The sequence below is a fragment of the Balaenoptera physalus genome (genome assembly GCF_965194825.1).
Source record: "Balaenoptera physalus genome assembly, chromosome: 9".
NCBI lineage: Eukaryota > Metazoa > Chordata > Mammalia > Artiodactyla > Balaenopteridae > Balaenoptera > Balaenoptera physalus.
Genome location: NC_138888.1, coordinates 71,060,831 through 71,075,810, shown reverse-complemented (window position 1 = coordinate 71,075,810; position 14,980 = coordinate 71,060,831). Strand labels below are relative to the sequence as shown.

At 38.3% G+C, this 14,980-nt stretch overlaps 1 long non-coding RNA gene across 3 annotated transcripts in view; it reads left to right on the top strand.

Moving 5' to 3' along the window:
- The window catches only part of LOC309666540, a 444,368-nt gene that overhangs the window by 230,051 nt on the left and 199,337 nt on the right, over nt 1–14,980 (top strand). The gene's annotated exons all lie outside the window — the stretch shown is intronic.

Here is a 14,980-nt window from a genome sequence, read left to right as displayed (position 1 = left end):
CACACTGGTTCCCCAGAGAACTGGGACTGGAGAAATGTTCCTAAATCCCCCCGTACTTTGTGGGGAAGTCATCATTTGCAAGTGTGTGTTGTGAACCATATACACAGAAACATGACCTGTGAGAGGATGAAGACTCAAATTGAGAAGAGCTGACCAGGGTGCTGACGTTCTCCTGACATGTCCATCAAGTTTTATGTTTCCGGTGTCTATCCTCCCATCAAAATCTTAACTGACTTTTCAACTCCTACTAGATTGCTTCCTCACTTTAGGAGCACATTTTGCACTGGATAAAGACGTGTCGAGAGAGTTCCATGAACAACTTTTTTTTTCTAGTCTCCATTTAAAGCATGAGGAGGACTTGCTCATGTCACAGACCTGAGTCCCTGCGAAATGTGATATTCTGTACTTCAGTGCTGGAAATCTAGCACTTCTTTATTTTGGTTAAAAGTGCCTCTTTCTTAAATCTCCTCACTTGAATGACCAGCACTAGCTAGCAGTTGCCTGTGGTTAGAAAAATCACGCTTACAGTGCAAATTACTGCATGCTGTCTTCATGAGACTAACTTCTGTCTGTGCATGCTTTGTGCTATACTGTCACCTTTCACATGCTGTAATTTATTGTCACCCATCTTCCTTTCCCACTAGCCTATGTGGTCCTGGATGCAGGGACTAGTCTCCATTCATAGCTGGCTCTTCACATTTAGCATATATTTTGGCTCGTGGAAAGTGTACAGTAAAAGTTTGTTGAACAAATGATTTGTCTGAAATAAATGTTTTGAGAGTATTTTAAAAATATTCGTTGGTGTGCTTTGTTATTGATATACCTTTTTACCCTGTGGCTCGTCCTTTTCCTTATCTAGACAAGTGTGCTGCATTTGTTGCCTCCACTTATTTGGGAATGAAGTGACACACAGAAATAGGAAAAAAAAAATCTGAGTCAATATTTTGCCTACATCTGGAGAAGGAGGAAGGGGAGAGACCTCAATGCGTAGAAATTGATGGAGAAGAAAATTCTCATGAGGAAGAGTCAGGTTTCCCCCCACTCCCGAGGTTAGGAAGGATTCTCTGGGCTGGGGAGAAGCAAAGAGATGAGAGCACGGGCAGGTGTAAAGTGTGTGAGAACAGGGACCAGGGTCTGGACCTGGAGGGATACTGTGGGTAGGAGCAGTGCTAGGATCCAGACACCACCTAGCTGGCCTTGAGTAACCTCCAGCCACGGTCTACACAGGAGCCCTATTTTCTGTACTTCTGTCCATGCTGGGTGAGACCATCCTTCAAAAGCAGTCTGTAGGTCACCACTGATTGTCCAGAGGAAACTGCACCCATCTGTGCCACAAAGACCTGTGAGGATGCCATGTGAATCCCAAGCTCAGAGTGAAATCATGGAAGCCAAATCCCTTCCAGTGGCCCCCAAGGTCTTGAATGCTGCACCTGTATTACTTCTCTGATGCCGTCTCCTATAGCTTCCCCCCTTGCTCCCTGCACTGTAGCCATGCTGGCCTCCTTGCTTTTCCTGGAGCACCCCAGGAATACCGTCAACTTAAGGCTTTTGCACTGGCTGTTCCTCCTGCCTAGAAGGGCTCTTATCTAGAAATTCACCTGTCGTGGCTCAGATGTGACCTCCTCAAAGAGATCTTCACTGACCATTCTGTTTATAATTGCAACCCAACCCAAGCCCACCCCTGGCACTCCAGATCCTGATCTACTTTTTCTTTTTTCCATAGTACTTGCCACATTCTAACATACTATATGCTTTACTCATGTATTAAGTCTTTTGTTTACTGTCTATCTCGCTCTGCTAGAATACAAGTTCCACATGGGCAGAAATCTCTGTTTTTTCCACAGATGTATCCCAGACATCTAGAACAGTGTCTCACATACATTAAATGCTCAATAAATATTTTTGGAATGAATGAATATGGTAAGAGACAACTGCTTTTTTAAAAAAATAATTTATATTGGAATATAGTTGATTTACAATATTGTGTTAGTTTCAGGTGTACAGCAAAGTGATTTAGTTATGCATATACATATATCTATTCTTTTTAAAATTCTTTTCCCATAGAGGTTATTACAGAGTACTGAGTAGAGTTCCTGGTGCTATACAGTAGGTCCTTGTTGATTATCTATTTTATATATAGTAGTGCATATATGTTAATCCCAACTTCCTAATTTATGAAAAGGAGTACCTAGTCATAGGTTTGCCTCTGATGTAACCACAAAACCTTTATTACTCACAGCTGCAGAAACCTGAAATATGTGACATACAAGTGAACATATCCTTCTGAGACCAGGCATCTGTGTCACACTGGACACAAGCTTGTGTTTTTTTTTGTTTTGTTTTTAAAAAATAATTAATTAATTAACTTATTTATTTTTGGCTATGTTGGGTCTTCGTTGCTGTGTGCGGGCTTTCTCTAGTTGCAGTGAGCGGGGGCTACTCTTCCTTGCGGTGCACGGGCTTCTCATTGTCGTGGCTTCTCTTGTGGAGCACGGGCTCTAGGCGCGCAGGCTTCAGTAGTTGTGGCACGTGGGCTCAGTAGTTGTGGCTCCCAGGCTGTAGAGCTCAGGCTTAGTAGTTGTGGCGCATGGGCTTAGTTGCTCCCAGGCATGTGGGATCTTCCCGGACCAGGGCTCGAACCCATGTCCCTTGCATTGGCAGGCAGATTCTTAACCACTGTGCCACCAGGGAAGCCCTTGTGTTTGTTTTTAATTAGACTTCTTCACTAAACAGAATTAAATCTTGCAAACCATGAATTCACAAATTAGGTCACACATTGCAGTGACTATTAACTTTTTTGGGTAATTAACCTTTTTGAGAGTCTAATTAAACTTATACTTTCTCCCTAGGGAATAGGTACATATAACTATACCAAATCTGCTCACATTTAGAAAGTGCTCTTTGATTTCGGTTTAGAGCCTTTCTCTAAGAGGAGCCAGGGTACGGCACTTGAACTTGAAAGAAGTGTTTCATCTTCTCTTCTTTTACTATCCCACTTCCACTCCCAAATGTCTTAAAATAAAGGTGTTTTATGAAACAGTACGGTGGCAGGAGTCCCCTTTGTAGACTCTTGCTCACAGTCTTTATTCTTCAATTTAAAGTTAATGATTCTGAGTATTTCCCAGAGAAGTCAGTCGAATTAAAAAACTATTAGTATTCTCAAATACTATTAGCCACCTGGGGCCCAGGCTGAATCAATCCAATAGTTATCTACCACCTACATCTGACACCGAGTAGTCTATCACTGTGGTCCAGAAGCTCCCAGTAACGCTGTGTTCAGTTGATCCAGAGAGGTTGGCTTAATTCCTCCAGGCAGTGAGTGCTTACCTGTTGAAAATTATATCATACGTGTGGTGCAAGGAGAATGAAACTACCATGGTGCCAAACTTTTAAAAGGCGAGTCTCACAATTCTTCCTGGAATTATGAAACTTTAGTGGGATTGCCAGAGTCTCCTTACTGCCCTAAAGGGTATGTTTTTCTTTTTACAAAATAAACTGGTTTAAAATAAATTTTATTTTAAAAATTTGTTAGATTTTACAGTCATATATTTAGGTAATTAGAGAAAACTGAGATCTCATAAAACATGTTTCTGGCTTTTAGGACTAGTAAGAGCTCTGTTATATGTGGGATAATACTGAGGCACTGCTATGCAGAACACCAGTTAGTTACTGTATCTATTCCATCAGGGGAATGTTTCAAAGAATTAGATATTTGTATTAAGTTTGTAAACAGAGGTTTTGGTGCACAGGAGCCATTAGATATCACTGTTTAACACTGTCATTGAATAGATTGTTGATTTGTCTTTTGCAAAGGAGTGTCAAGGTCACATGCTAATTGACCTAGAACTGTGATTTTTTTTTTTTTAAGGAGTAACTTTCTTTAGTCATGGTCTGAAATGTTCTTCCTGGAGTTTTGGAAAGTGTGATTGACACTCTGCTAAATTCACTCTAACTTGTGCATTAAGTCAGAAATTTTGGCAAACCTTACTTCTTCAAGTGTTTTGTTTCCTGTTTTTCCTCAGTGTGTTCATGAGAATCTCGATCTACCCAGTCCTGATAGCTGCGTATAGAATCTTTCTGAAATTATTCCTTAGCAGTTTGAAAACAATAGAAAAGATTTGTGAAGAATGACTACATCCTCAACAAGCAACAAAAGTTTTATGTCTTACCAAAGGATTTAATTCAGTAGACTTTAAATTCATCAATCACACATTAGGGTTCTGTTATTAATTTCCAGTTTATCTTCATTAAAAATATTAGTGGAAACACTCAGCCAGGTTACCTCTGCCGTAACGCAGGAGGAGTTCTCCTGTTTTATAGTCTAGACTTTGCTGACCTTCTTTTACTCCATATCATTCTTGTCACAGGTGTTTGGGTAGGAAGATTGTTATTTGTGTTTCACGTTCTTTTTACTACTGACCAAAAATTCTGTCTCTAATCTGCAAAAGTTCAAAGTTCATGTAACAGAAAATTTTAATGTACTGTATTACTATCAAGGATTATTTTCTTTCATATTCTGTGCAAAATGTCCACTGCTAATTCTTTATTAACATGGAAATAGCATCTCTGTCTGGCTGCAAGTCTCTCCAGTGGGGCTGTCTGTGTCATACTGACTCTTGGGTGCAGCCTCTCCATCCTCTGTCTGTCTGTGGGCATAGAGAGGGAGCAGTGAGAAAAAAAACTGAATTTTATTACTTCCCAAGGTAGATCTTGCTGTTGGTGAAGAGCTTGACTTATTAGGAACTTTAGCCTTATACTGATCCAGATCTGTCTTCTGGAACTTTCACTAGTCCCTGTTCTGATCTTTGAATCACACATTGTCTGACCTCCTTGTAACCCTATAACCTATTGATGCAAACAATAACTGTGAACCATGAAAAAATGACTGTGGAAAAACATTTACTTTGCGATTACTGTAAAAATAACATGCTCATTGTTTAACATTTAGAAAATATAGACATATAAATAGGAAATTAAGAATAATCTATTATTCACCTCAATAGACGCTGAAAAAGCCATTTGATAAAATTCAACATCCATTCATGATAAAAACTCTCATCAAAGTGGGTATAGAGGGAACATATCTCAACACAATAAAGGCCATTTACGACAAAACCACAGTCAATGTAAGATGCAATGACGAAAAGCTGAAAGCCTTCCCATTAAATTTAAGAACAAGAAAAGGATGCCCACTCTCATTGCTTCTATTTAACATAGTATTGGAAGTCCTAGTCACAGCAGTCAGACAAGAAAAAGAAATAAAATGTATTCAAGTTGGAAGGGGAAGAGGTATTTGTAGATAACATGGTATTCTATATAGAGAACCCTAAAGTCTCCATTCAAAAACTATTAGAACTAATAAATGAATTCAGCAAGGTTTCAGATTACAAGATCAATATATAGAAATCTGTTGCATTTCTATACACTAATAATGAAATATCAGAAAGAAAAAAAATCCCATTTAAAATTGCATCAAAAAGAATAAAATACCTAGGAATAAAACTTAACCAAGAAGATGAAAGACCTATAGTCTTAAAACTTAACCAAGAAGATGAAAGACCTATACCTATAAAACATTGATGAAGTAAATTGAAGATGATTCAAAGAAATAGAAAGATCCTATGCTCTTGGATTAGAAGAATCATATTATTAAAATGGCCATACTACCCAAAGCAATCTACACATTTAATGCAATCCCTTTCAAAATAATCCTGCCATTTTTCCCAGAACTAGAACAAATAATCCTAAAATATATATGGAACCACAAAAGATCCAGAATTGCCAAAGCAATCCTGAGAAAAAAGAACAAAGCTGGAGGTACAACCCTCCCAGACTTCAGACTACAAAGTTAAAGTAATCAAAACAGCATGGTATTGGCACAGAAACAGACACATAGATCAATGGAACAGAATAGAGAGCCCAGAAATAAACCCACGCACCTATGGTCAATTAATCTATGACAAATGAGTCAAGAATATACAATGGAGAAAAGACAGTCTCTTCAAAAGACAGTGGTACTGGGAAAACTGGACAGCCATATGTAAAGCAATGAGATTAGAACATTCCCTCACACCATATACAAAAATAAACTCAAAATGGTTTAAAGACCTAAATGTAAGACTTGAAACCATAAAACTCCTAGAAGAGAACATAGGCAGGACACTGACATAAATCATAGCAGTATTTTCTTAACTCATTCTCCCAAGACAAAAGAAATAAAAGCAAAAATAAGCAAATGAGACCTAGTTAAACTTAAAAACTTTTGCACAACAAAGGAAAGCGTCAACAAAATGAAAAGACAACCTACGGAATGGGAGAAAATATTTGTTGACAGTGCCACCAACAAGGAGTTAATATCCAAAATATATAAATAGCTCATACAACTCAATATCAAAATACAAACAATCCAGTCAAAGAATGGGCAGAAGACCTGAATAGATATTTTTTCAAAGAAGACATACAGGCGGCTAGCAGGCACATGTAAAAATGCTCGACACTGCTAATTATTAGAGAAATGTAAATCAAAACCACAATGAGGTATCATCTCACAGCTGTCAGAATGGCTATCTCAAAAAGTCTACAAGTAACAAATGTTGAAAAAGGTGAGGAAAAAAAGGAACCCTCTTACACTTACCTTTGTGGGAATGCAAATTGGTGCAGCCACTATGAAAAATGTATGAAGTTTCCTTAAAAAACTAAAAATAGAACTACCCTATGATCCAGCAATTCAGCTCCTGAGTAAATATCTGGAAAAAATGAAAACACTAACTCGAAAAGATACATGCATCCCAGTGTTCACAGCAGCATTATTTACAATAGCCAAGACATGAAGCAACCCAAGTGTCCATCAACAGATGACTGGATTAAGAAGATAATATATATGTGTGTATATAATATGATATATAATATGTGTATATATATACATATATATAATGTAATATTACTCAGCCATAAAAAGAATGAAATACTGCCATTTGCAGCAATGTGGATGGACCTAAAGAATATTATGCTTAGTGAAATAAGTCTGACAGAGAAAGACAAATGCCATGTGATATGACTTATATGTGGACTCTAAAAGAACCCACAAATGAATGTATATACAAAACAGAAACAGACTCACAGACATAGAAAACAAACTTGTGTTTACCAAAGGGGAGAGGGACTGAGGGAGGGATAAATTAGGAGTATGGGATTAACAGATACAGACTACTATATATAAAATAGATAAGCAATAAGGATTTACTGTATAGCACAAGGAATTATACCCATTATCTTGTAATCACCTATAATGGAATGTAGTCTACAAAAATAAAAAATAAATTAAATAATCTATTATTATAATAATTATAATATTCACTTTCATTTGATAGAATTTCACATCTATGTGTATTTTCCAACAGTTTGATCCTATTGTATACCCAGTTTTGTTTTCTAAATATGAAATGAATTTGTAAATTCAGTCTCTTCATTGAAAAATATCAGAAGACACACCTATTCCACACATTACTTATGTTAGTGATTACTACATACATTGGGATGTTAGGATTTCATGGTCATGCCCAATATCATATTCTTCCTGTAAAATACGTAGTGGGGAATGTGAAGAATAATTTTGCTATAGAGCTCTGCTGAATGTTAGTCTGTTTCAGAGTAAAACCCTGTGCTATGTCCCTCCTGAGGCTGGCATGGGATTCTTGACATTCATTCTTCATGCTTGAATGGAGAGGCAAACAGTAAGAAGTGATTATTCCTAAACATAGCAAAGAAAATTCCCATTTGTTTATTTTTCTCTCTCACAATAACCTATCTCTGACAAATTCCAGGACTCCTTTCCCTGGCCAGTGCATGACCAGGCAGGTTCCGGATTAATTACAGTTGGGGTAGTTTGCAGGTAGCCATGGCCAAGGCTTTGGGTAACTCTTGTACCTTGACCAGCATCTTCCTTAGCAGCGTGGGTGAAGTCAGGGATCATTCTCTTCTCTTCATACTCATTTACAAAGGTTTTAATCAACATAAGACCCCTCAAACCTTGAGCTTGACCCAAAATGAATTTTTCCGGGATTCCTATGCAAGCTTTAGGCCTGTCCTAATTGTGTATAGCCATTGGAAAGATAAAAAGAAGATTTGGGAGTATGGATTAGCAGGAAATGAAGTTAGTTGAACTTTGGATCAACTTTCAATACAACTGAAGGCACAATCTGATAGTTACAGAGGCCTCGAACAGTAAGGAATTGGCTAACTTCAGTTCCAGAGAAGATGCTAGGAAAAAACACTCAGTAGATCTGCAATCATTTGGAGCAGATTGGTGTTGCTCAGATTATGCTTAGAAAACAGTGCTCAGTTTTGATTTCAACACTTGAAAAATGATGTGAAATAGGATCAGAGAAGAAAAACCTGATATTTTCTGGCATTTAAAATTGTAACTTGTACTATTTAAGTTAAAAAAAAATCCCCCCAAAGCAACTAACCAACAAAGAATGTGAATTTTTGGTCTGACAGATTGCAGTTTGAATATAGGCAATGTCTCCTTTAGCTATGTAACCTTGGAAATTAAAAAATGCTAATATTAAATATATTAAAATATTTATAGTTATCATACAGGATGGCATGAAATATAGCAATAAAATGAACATTTTTAGTTCTGCTCTAGGAGGGTTGTGTGCAGACAGAATATCTGTCTGCTATACTATCAGAAATGGAGGTTGGATTATTAAAAAAGTTTCTCTGAGTTTGTTTTCTTATCTATTAATAGGGATAAGGATCCCTGATTCACAGGATTTCTGTGACGATTAGATGAGATAGATTGTGTGAAAACAGCAAGGAGAGTACCCTCTTAGGAGTGGTCCCACCCACTGCCCACATTCCCATGGCCCATTCAAGCCAGCACACACACCCTGGCCTCTTCCCAGCCCACCTCTGAGCCAAAGCTCATCAAGAGCAGCGAAAGAGCCTCTTGGTTCCCAGCACTGATTTCAGGGCAGCCTTTGTCTCTTTTCTCCACTTTCTCTTCTTGAAGACGCATCTGCTGTTGTTTGTGCAGTGCTACTTGCTCTCTGTTTTCCTCCTACTGTTCTCACTAGTCATGCTTATTCTCCTTCTCAGCTTCTTCTTTCTTTACTTATCCCTTAAATGCCAGTGTATCCCCAGGCATCTGTCCTTAGCCTCTTTTTTCTTTTCTCTATGTAGTCTCCCTATGTGATTTATTGACTCGGTGTTCAAACTACTACTTCAGGCTGGTAATACAAATATCTATTGCCAGCCAGATATTTCTTCTGATCACCAATCAATTTCCTATTGGTCCTTTGCCCTTAAATAATTGACAACATCTCTCAAACAAAAGTCATTGTCAGGCACCTATTCCATATATATATATATATATGTGTGTGTGTGTGTGTGTGTGTGTGTGTGTGTGTTTGTTTGTTTTGTTTACTTGTTTGTTTTTGTTCCATATATATTGATTGGGTGCCTGAGATGTGCCAAGCCTTGACTGTTTCTCCAACCCCATGTTCAGTCTGTTCCTCAGCTGGTGCCCTGCCTTACAGTCAAATGGCACTATAGAGTCTCCCAAATCCATCATGCTCCCTTATGTCTCTATGCGTAGACAGAAGGAAGAAAGAGGCCACCTGATCTTGGACCAATAGAGAAAACTACTTGAGGTCCTGATTTTCCAGATTCCTGATTCCAGTGCTCATGAGACCCAGCTTTGTTCTGCTGATTCTTGACTTCTGTGAAATAAATACCCCTGTTATTTCTCCAATAAAATTTCCTTTAAGGTTGGGCTAGTTTGAATGGATTTATTCTTGAAGATCAAGGAGATTTGAAGTAAATGGCCTTTTCATGGAGGGAGCTTTGGTGGTGTTGTGGTTCCAATGAGCTAATCTGCTCCCTTAATGAATGGAACCAATGGTCTCTGCATAATGGCGTGGCTGCAGATTGCTTTCCTTTAGGGTAATTTGGGATGATGGCTAAGAACCAGATGCTTCTCCCGATGCCATGAGATGACACAAGGGACCCCAGAGAAGGAAGGGAGGGAAGGAAAGGATTGAATAGGGAGAGGTTGTACCCTTGAGGGTGGCCTCACAAGTGGCAGTTATGGGATGCTCTTTTGTTGTTGTTGTTCTTCAAGCCCAAACCAGCACTGAAATTGTGTTGAGAGTTGCAGGTGGAGAAAATACAGACTGAGTTGTGTTTGGGAGGGGGCTATTTGGAGAGGGCTGAGCAGCCAGTGGTCTTCAGAGGAGGAGGGCAAGCAGCCTGGAGACAAATGCCTGGCTGAGGTGGAAAGGGACTTGGGGAAAGTGTGAACGGAGGACCCAGGGAAGGTATGCACATTATCTGAGGATTCCGAGAAGTATCTGGAGAAAGAGAATTCTTTACAAACCAGGTTTGGTAAATAAACTTCAAGCATGGGTGATCCAAAAGTCATTAGAATTTGCATATTAAAGGAAAGGAGACTCCCTGCTAACTCTTAAAATGAGGGAATAAAATTAGGTTATCTCTAAGTCCCCTTTCCTAAAATATACCTTTTAGTCCCTCCCTATCACTTTTTTTTCAATCTGAACAATAAACAACTGTGACCGATCAGGGTCTTATGAGATTATTACTTTTTATGCCACAGAAACACGGGCTCCAATTCTAGCTACACAGCTCAATGCTGAGGGAGCTAAAAAATACTGAGGCCTGGGCGTAGCATGCTGCCCAAGCAGAATTCTGGTTTAGTTGGCTTGGGACATTGTTTTTAAAAGCTCCCCAGTGGTTCTAATGCATGACCAAGGCTATGAACTACTGCAGTGATGACTTTAGATCATTTAACATGTAGTTTTCAGGAAACTATCTATAATAGCATCTATGTCCCTTTAAATGGGACAGAAATCTATTGAAAAAGATTCCAAAATCATCAGTAATCAAAGGAAGAGAAAGGGGGATGTCATAGAAAGCTAAGTTTGGTCTTATCTGTCAGTCTCTCTGTGTCTGATCTTTTAGCTTGTGAATGACCCAAGCGCTTTCTGTATTGTCTTTTTCCCTTTGGTGGTCTGCCTTCAGGACATTTCATTTTCTTTAGCTGCTTTAAAAGAAGATGGATGAAAAGTCTATTTTGTTGCTTGTTTGATTAAAAAGTTTGGCTGGACAAAATTGAAAACTATTCACATATGATTGGGGGACAGGGAATACATTGTATTAATCTATACTATGAACAAACATGGGGGGTATGAAAGCTTTGCTATGCTTTCTTAGTTTCCACTTTTCCATTTAATTTAGAATTGGAGACATAAAGTGGCAATTCTTAACCTTTTTAGAGTTAAAAAGTACCCAACAGATATTTGTGTAATATCATTACCTGTCTCACCAGCTCTGGCCTCAAGGATGCGGCATGGCACAGGTATGGTTGAAGTCAAAGGATATAAGAGGAACCCTCCTTGAGAGGTCACTGAAAATTGTTGGCACCAGTGGCTGAGATTTTTTGGTTGTTGTTCATGTCTGGTACCATCTTCCTCACTCTTTGGGCAGAAAGCTTGGCTTCAGCTCTTGTACATTTTTCCTTAATATGCAGCTTTTTTCTACCTGACTACCTAGAAAAGGTTCTGATACTGTTTGAGTATTCTCGTTGTGGGAAGGTGCATTCTAGACTGAAAGGCACTCTAGTACTTTTTTATGGCAATTAACTGCCAACTAGGCTCAAGTCTTTGTTCTGGAGAAAAATTAGAGATTATCTACATTCCATTAAAAATAAAGGCTCATGTAGCAATGCTCCTTACCACTTATTTTCAGTTGTTATTTCAGGTAGCTTATATGTTACTCTGTAAACCAGCAGAACTTCATGACTTTACAGATGTAATCTTGAAAACAACCTTTGGATAAAAGTAAATGTTTGCACATAATCTTATGAGTATCCAATTGTATAATTTTTCACCAGGTTCCAATGCAAGAGAATGGTAAGAGAGTATAAAGAACTAGTTTGCAAGGAGAGTAATGTCATTTTTCTTGAATCACGTATATTACTTTAAGCTGTAGATATATCTTTATTAGCTTTCCACCTGGGGAAGCTAGAATTAAATTCCCAACAATGTAATCACAATCAGACTTACTCTCATTTGTTTTATCTTATAAAGGTTGGTATTACTACAAATGAAAACAAAATCTGAAGGTAGTTTGTGTTTTTTTCTATTCTTTGGGTTTTACTTTCTAGTCATAGGAAAATATAATATTATGGGCTACTAAAGCTGGTGAGGGCAAGAAGCAGACACAGGAACACCATGAGTGAGATAGTGCAAATTTATATGGCTTTTAGAAAGCAAAGGTTATCGATATCTTTAAATTAATGCTATTTGATGCAGTGATTCTACTTTTATGAGTTTATATAAAAGAAACCGCCCTAAGTAATAATTTAAAAAATGTTTCATGTGCATAATCATCATAATGTTATTTAAATGTAAGAAAGTTAGAAGCAATCTTAATGCCCAACTATAGGGGAAAGGCTAAGTAAACTATAGGGAAAAGGCTAAGTAAACTATAGGACACCCACTGGATGAAATATTACAGTGCCATTTAAAAGAAGGAATATAGATATATAGAAAAATGTTTATGATATTATATGAAAACAGCAGAGTAAAAAGAAATTGTATAAGATGCGCAAGCGCAACTCGCTTAAAAAACAAAACCAAAATCTATGCATAAGTCCCTGTAAAAATACATTATATTGTTTATTTCTGGATGGTAAGATCAGGAATAATCTTTTTTTTTTTTTTGGTTGCACTGTGTGGCATGCGGGATATTCGTTCCTTGACCAGGAATCGAACCCATGCGCCCCACAGTGGAAGCATGGAGTCTTAACCACTGGACTGCCAGGGAATTCCCAGATCAGGAATAATCTTTAAATGTTTTTCCTATTTTATGTATATTTCCACATTTTCTAGGAAAAAGATAAATTTAAAACATTAAATATAAATAAGTAAAATGATGGGGTAACTGGTTTATGGGCTAAAGAGCTGCAGAGAAATTGAGGAAGAAGGGAGGCATCCTCTCCTTGGTGGGTGAATGCACCAGGGTGAATGCACAGGCTCCTTTGCAAATAATGAAGCCCCCATACATTTCTCGGTTTCCCAGTCTTTGTGAGCCATTGGATTGTTCAACTGTGATTTTAAAATTTGTTTTAACCAGAGACTTTTTGTTTAGAAGAAATGTCATATAGAAGCACAACAGATGGAAGCAGAGCTGCTTTGATTGAAGCGAGAGAGAGCAGGAGGGCTGGGCTCTGTTTACCCCGCATCCTTCACAGATCTCTTGCTGACAAGAGAGAGGAAGCTGGGGAATCCCTAAACTACTCACAGTATTTTGAAGACACCTTAATAAATATAATTTTTGAGTGACTTTAAAGTGTAAACCCCTTATACATGTTCTCTCTATTACTTACAGAAATGCTGAGTTAGGCGTTATTAGGTCCAATTTACAGATGGGAGAACTGAGCCTTATAGGAGTGACATGAGTTGCTGGAGGTCACACATCTCAATACCTGGAATTTGAGCCAGTGGCAGTCTGATTCCAAAATCTATGCTTTTTACCACTATGTCATGCTGCCTTTCATGGGCTTATAGAACAACACAGAAACTACTCTATGTTCACAATACATTATCCTGGGAAATAGCAGAAATCAGATAGGAATTTGATCACTGACGAGATGTGCCTAATTTTCTTCCTTCCTTGTCTTCCTGTTGCAATACTCATGAAATGCGGAAAGATGAGAAAATCTAGCTGTGATGGAGACTGAATATGTAATTGATAATCTGTTGGGCTGCGAGCAGTACTTCCACCACCAGAAGCAGATCAGGGGTGCAGTGGTAGAAGTCAGATGGTAGGGTGTTTTTGGTATTCCTGCCTCAAAGATACAGTGTCTCCATAGGTTAATGGAAAGAAGTTACCCCTTCCTACAAATGAGTTGCTTTTTAAGTCCCAGGGCCATTCCACACTTTTCCCTCCCTGCTTTCCTCTGCTCGTCCTACATTTCTTTGCAACCCTCAGCCTAATAATGCAGTTTGGTCAGTGGGGAAGCAGAAGACATTGCAGTTGGGATGAAGGCCAGCACTAGGCAGAGATGAGAGTTGAAAGCACTCTGGGGGTTCTTTGTCCTGCACTGTTTGTATAAGAAGAAAATGAAAGCTTATTCTGGGATTCTACCAACAAGCAGACAACAGTGGGCACCAAGGAGAAGCTCCCCACCTGTTTGCTAGCAAACAACTGGCTCCGGGAGATTTCTCCTTGTTTAAGGCTGAAAAAACTAGATCTCTCCCTTTTGTCCTCCAATCACCCCCAAAGAAACCCAAATAGGAGTTAAAAATATCATTTATATTTTAAGTCACTTGAAGATGAACATAAATAAGGAAATTGTGGTTCATATAGCAAAAGACAAAATAAAATATAGTAAGAAAAATAAAATAAGCTCATATAATTGATATCAGATTATTAATTTTGATAATTGATATGAATGAGTTAAAACCCCCATCGAAAATACAAAGACTCTCAGATTGGGTCAAAACACAAAATCAAACTATACTCTGTAGAAATTTGAAAAGAAAGGTGCCCAGTAAGGGCAGGGGCTGCCAAGGAGACTCCATTCTCTGGATTATCAGAAGACCTCAAACATGCAGGCTAAGAAACTCCTGAATATGCTATTTATTGCATCCCAGTTCTAACTAAAGGAATCTGCCTCATGTGAACAAAGCTCTTCATACCAATTTATTAATTTACAACGTGAATATCAACCAAGTAGTCTGTCAGGACTCTCATACAGGTCTAACCCACACTCACTCTCCCTTCCTTAGCTAGCATGTACTGAGGGGTACCTATAGCCAGACTCCATTTGATCCTCAAAAAAAACTCCACAAAATAGGTATGGTGAGTATCTCTATTTTACAGATGAGAAGCAAAGGAACACAACATTTATATGAGTTACCCAAAGTCACAAAATGACAAGGTAGGTGGCAGG